This window comes from Pelodiscus sinensis, chromosome 1, assembly GCF_052426305.1.
Source record: "Pelodiscus sinensis isolate ZL-2025 chromosome 1, ASM5242630v1, whole genome shotgun sequence".
In the NCBI taxonomy this organism is placed as follows: Eukaryota; Metazoa; Chordata; order Testudines; family Trionychidae; genus Pelodiscus; species Pelodiscus sinensis.
The window spans coordinates 168,992,397-168,997,934 of NC_143052.1; positions in this window are offsets into that span (position 1 = coordinate 168,992,397).

Consider the following 5,538-nt stretch of genomic DNA (forward strand, 5'->3'; position numbering starts at 1 on the left):
CCTACATTGGGACCCTGCTCACAACAATCTACCAAGAAGAGAGGCTTGCTTCCTCTTGGAAGGAGGACCCATATACAGGGCATTCCAAAGGAATTCACAGAAAAAAGAATCCATTTCAGGTTCTTTCTAATTCTAAAGAAGAATAGAAGTCTCTGATCCATCTTAGCTCTGAGAAGACAATACTCCATCAGGAAGTTCAAATTCTGCATTTTAAGTCTCCCTGAATCCACTAAAGTGTATTTCAGAGCTCTTTATTTATGGGGTCCATATTTCCACATCATGCAGGCCTTCACATTGCAAATACCATTGTTTCTTTGAGGGAAGGAATCATTATACATCAAGAGCCTTCCCTTTGGCCTTTCTGCCACCCGCTGTATATTTACCAAGTGCTTATCTATGGTGACACATCTAAGATGAGTGTATATACATGTGTAGATGGTTGGCTTCTAAAGACATCACAAGAAAGCCTGTCCAAAAAGTTGCATGTGCTCCCTTTTTGAGAAATTGGGACTCAAAATAAATTGAAAAAGGTTACGTTTATGTCTTGTTCAAAAAACCTCATTCATTGGGAGCACTTTTGGTTTTTAAAGCAGGAAGAACCTTCCTTGCATTTAAAGATGCAATCTAAAAGATCAACTCAGTAGCATAGGAAAGAAACTACATGAACTAAAGACTTCCGGGATGGATGATATCTTTGCTTGTGGTTTAAGCCAGCAATAAATCTGTTTGCAACAAGACACAATGCCAAATGCTAAGAGTTCTGCTTGAGAGAAGGAGCGGACAGTCCATTTTGGATGTGTTCCTATTCAACCTGTGAATGTTTCCTCTTCACCTTCCCCCATTGCCTTTCATCCAAAAAGGACATTAAAGATGAAACTAAAATAATGATGCATTCTCCAATATGAGCAAGACAAGTGATTGCTAGACCCTCCTTCATCTTTCCAGAGCAGTATATCAGAGAAACAGCCAGATTTATCAACCAGGCCCTTATCACTGTTCCTGGCAACATAGGCCATAGTACTGAGCGATTTAGAGAGGTATTATTCATTGCAAGTGCAATATATTTTTATAAATTGACAAGTGTTATGACCTCAAGTGGAAATGTTTAGTATTTGGACTTCTAATAATATAGCCCAGGCTTCAGCTCCCATTCAGTCTATCTGTGAATATTTGCTTCACCTGAAACTTTCTGGTCACTTCTTATCTTTGCAATCTCATTTAGCATCCATATCAGCTTACTACCTGTTAATAGTATTGCATTTACTTATGACACAGTAAACAAATTTGATTAATGAACATCCATCCACTAGTCAAAGTTCCACTCCACTGTGGAAACTTAACATAGTTCTTATGAATGAATATTCACTGTTTTACCTATGAATAAATATATTATTCATTAAAGCCATGAACTGCAAGTCCTGATGGTTCATCCACCCTTGATGATTTTCCACAAAGACCTAGGTGTTCTCTGTCTCTGCCATAAGGTGATAACTGATTGAGATAAAAATAAGTTGTCTTCTAGTATTCTTTCCCAGCCCCCCACACGTTTTCACTCAAAACAACACTCAAGACATAAGATGCTAAAATCTCTTCAGCATTCTACATAGAGTTTAGAATGTCACCAAACCTTATTTTTGTGAACTAAATGACAAAGGTGATGCAATTCCTTTATAAACACTAAGCCTGCGTCTACATTGGCCCCTTTTCCGAAAGGGGCATGCTAATTTGACAGGTCGTAATAGGGAAATCCGCGGGGGATTTAAATATCCCCCACGGCATTTACATAAAAATGTCCGCCGCTTTTTTCCAGCTTTTAGAAAAGCTGGAAAAGAGCGTCTACACTGGCCCCGATCCTCCGGAAAAAAGCCCTTTTCTGGAGGATCTCTTATTCCTACTTCAAAGTAGTGTCATGGTCTGGGCAAAGCTGGACTGACTGTTTTTGGCCCCACCCCTTCTGTTCAAGGCCCCACCCCTTCTGCGGCACAGAGGTGCCCTTCATCACATTTTGCCCAGGGCCTGCAGTGGCTGTCGGCCCTGCTGGTGAGATGCTAATTCAGTCTCCATGATCAAACTGAGGAGAGCAAATCTTTGCCTGTTATGCTTAGTTTTGATATGGATGCATGTTGAAACAAAAGCCCAAATGATCCCTTGTTCCACCATACAATATGTATTCTAATCTGTACAGATCTCTAAGGCTATGTCTAGATTGCACTCTTACATCAGAAAAAGATACTCAATTTGTGCTTTGAAATTGTATATCTTTTTTCAATTTAATTTTGAAAGAGGCTTTTTCAAAATTTGGTGCATCTACACAGCGCCAAATTTTGGAAAAAAGTGCTCTTTCAAGCCAACCCTTATACCTCATGGAACAAGGTTTACAGGGATGGCAAAAGAGCACGTCCATTCTTCTGAAAAAAAATTCGAAAAAGCGGACGCGTTCCTTGGTCATGGTGTTGCTTTTTCAGGAAACTTCCAGCATCCCAAAAAAGCAATGCCGTCTAGACGTAGCCTAAATGTCCTTTTAGGATATGAGCTGATGAATGAGCAAGTTATTTATTATGAACACAAAATGTCAGAACTCTTGACTAATTTTGTCATGGCTCTTTTATGTGTACATTTTAAAATGAACACCACAATTGCCTCAAAGAAACATTATTTTAAAAAGAATTTTCTACATTCTGTATGTATCTTACAGTAAAGGGAGGAAAGGAAAAGCAAGGGAAAAGATTTTTTCACAAACAGCTCCTGGTTTTTAGGCTTGTTGACAGATGTATTTTATTTCTGTTTCCATGACTTCTAAATAAGAGCTAATTTTAGGAGACTAACATTTGGGTGGAATGTGAATGTGTATACTTCTTTGGAAAGCCATGTATGTGTAGTACAGCTTTTTGTATACTGTGCAATAAAGTGAAAACAGTTATCCACTTTTAGGGCCAGATTCTGATCACACTGGGTGCGTCTAGACTGGCAAGATTTTGCGCAAAAGCGGCCGTTTTTGTGCAAAATCTTGCCGCCTGTCTAGACTGGCCGCGAGTATTTGTGCAAGATGTCTTTTGTGCAAAAGCATCCGTGCCAGTGTAGGTGCTCTCTTGCGCAAATACTTTTAATGGAAAAACTTTTCTGTTAAAAGTATTTGTGCAAAATCATACCAATCTAGACGCAGCCACTGAGTAGCACATCATGTCAGAAGTATTTCCACTGATTTCAAAGTTGTTTATCATGGCTAAGGGGATCAAAATAATGTCCTTAATTTAGAACACCTGACACATTCAGAGACCGCAAAGTAACTTGAAAATCTCATGTTTGTAATTTGCAGTGCTTCCCCCCACCCCCTCATTCATTTGACATCTGTGTATATGTTAGGTGACAGAAAATCCTCTTGGTTTGGGCCAGATTCTGTCTGTCTCTTCACTTAGGGCGTGTCTAGACTACAGGGTTTTGTCGACAAAAGTGGACTTTTGTCGACAAAACTAAACCTGCGTCTACATTACCGCTGAGTTCTGTCGACATAATGTCGACAGAACTCAGCAGTTTTTTCGACGCTGGTAAACCTCATTTTACAAGGCATAACGCCTTTTGTCGACAGAGTTCTGTCGACAGAAGGTGTTATTGAATCTAGGGTTGTGTCTAGACTACAGGGTTTTGTCGACAAAGCAGCTTGCTTTGTCGACAGAACTGAATGTAGTCTAGACGCTCTTTGTCGACGAAGCTTTGTCGACAGTATCTGTCGACAAAACTTCTGTCGACAAAAGCCTGTAGTCTAGACATACCCTTAGTCTCATGAATGAAAAAACTGAGAGAAAGGATGGTCCCGTGCTTGTGGGAGTGTAGCCTAAGACATGAGATCCTATGTTTGATTTCCTGCTCTGACAATGGCTTCCTGTATGACCCGGAGCATTCTGAACATTTCTCTGTCTCTCCGCTCCCTAAAAAATTCCAAAGTATTAATGCTTGTGAGGTGGGTGCTCGGATACTGTGCTGAGCGGAGGGAGGGGCAAATAAGTAGCTAATCTTCCTCCTGTGTCAGAAGCCCCATTAATCATAATGTAATGCCTAGGAAGCAAAGGATGATACTATTCAGTGTGGTAGAAGGGACAGACTATGCCCCTTTAGTTTTAAAGGAATAACTTTCGGAAGCAAATAGCAACTTCGCTGATTTTGCAGAGATATTCTAAAACGGAATGATCATGTTAAAAATGTGAGCACTTCATATCTTTGAATGCCAGCATTTAAAAATAATATAAAATGCAATACAACCCGTGGGAACCTCCCCCCAGCTCACTGCTCCACATCTTCCCCTGAAGCCCCATCCCTTACTCCACTTTGGGCATCTGGCATTGGGCACTGTCGGAAGACAGGATACTGGGCTAAATGGACCATTGGTATGACCCAGGATGGCTGTTATGTTCTTTTTTTTCCCGTCAAGGTCCCCTTCCTCCACTCCTCTCCTTCCCTGCCCTCCAACCCCGTTGCTTGCTACTCTCACCACCATCCTCCACTCACCCTCTGAGCAGGGGGCTAAGGATGGTTGGGATGGGGGAAGGAGAGATGCACTCTGGGGGTCAGATTTTAATTGTGAAAGATGTTAAGGGGGGGCACTCTTAGGGTAGGACAGAAGAACCACCGGTACTTCTCTCGCTGCTGGAGCCATTTCTGAGTGCTCCATTTCTCCTCCTGACTCCAGCAGCTGCTGCTTTTCCCACTGACCCATCTCCCAGTGATGGAGGCTGGTTACTTGCAGGTAACCCGATTTCTGTGGACTGGATGCTGCCAGGTTCCCTTTTCGTCCGTAATCTGGACACCTGACAACCCTAGTTTAGGTAAATGTCCTCAAACAATCAGACTGTTATAGGAGGCTTTTTAGTTTAATGTTTAACTGGTTAACCAGCTAAATGGGATCCCTAGCCATGGGGCTGGGTCTGCCAACACCACTAGCATCAGGAGACTCATGGCCCTGGGGATGGGTCTGTCACCACTGTTGGCAGCAGGAGGCTCCTGGCCCCAGCCCCAGGGCTGCTGCCATTGCTGCTGGCATCAGGAAGCTCCTGACTCCGGCCTTGGGTCTGTCACCACCAGTGGGAGGAGGCTTCCACCTCATGGTGGGGGAGCTGCTGCCAGTTCCCAGTCCCGCTGAGGTATGGGCGGGAGCTGCTGCTGGTCATCGGTACCTGGTAAAAAATCACCCGGTAAGGGTGATGCTTACTGGATAATTGATTAACTGGTTACCCATTCACATCCCTGGTATAAACAACTTCTATAGTTCTGTGTTGTTAGTTATTTACTAACTAACTTTAAAGTAATAGTACTTTAAAGATACACATGACTGTAAGTTCTAAATAATGTTCATTTCTTTTCACACAACTTCCATTCCCTGAGGGTTAAACTGAAAGGGTGTTGAAGATAATGTTCAGCTCCTCTTATGTATTAATAACTTAATTATAATAGGAAATAGATAACAGTAAGTACTTAAGAAGGATTTTTGGAATAACTCTTCCACCGCCAGACACACAAACTGCTTCAGAAGATGAGTAAATAAGT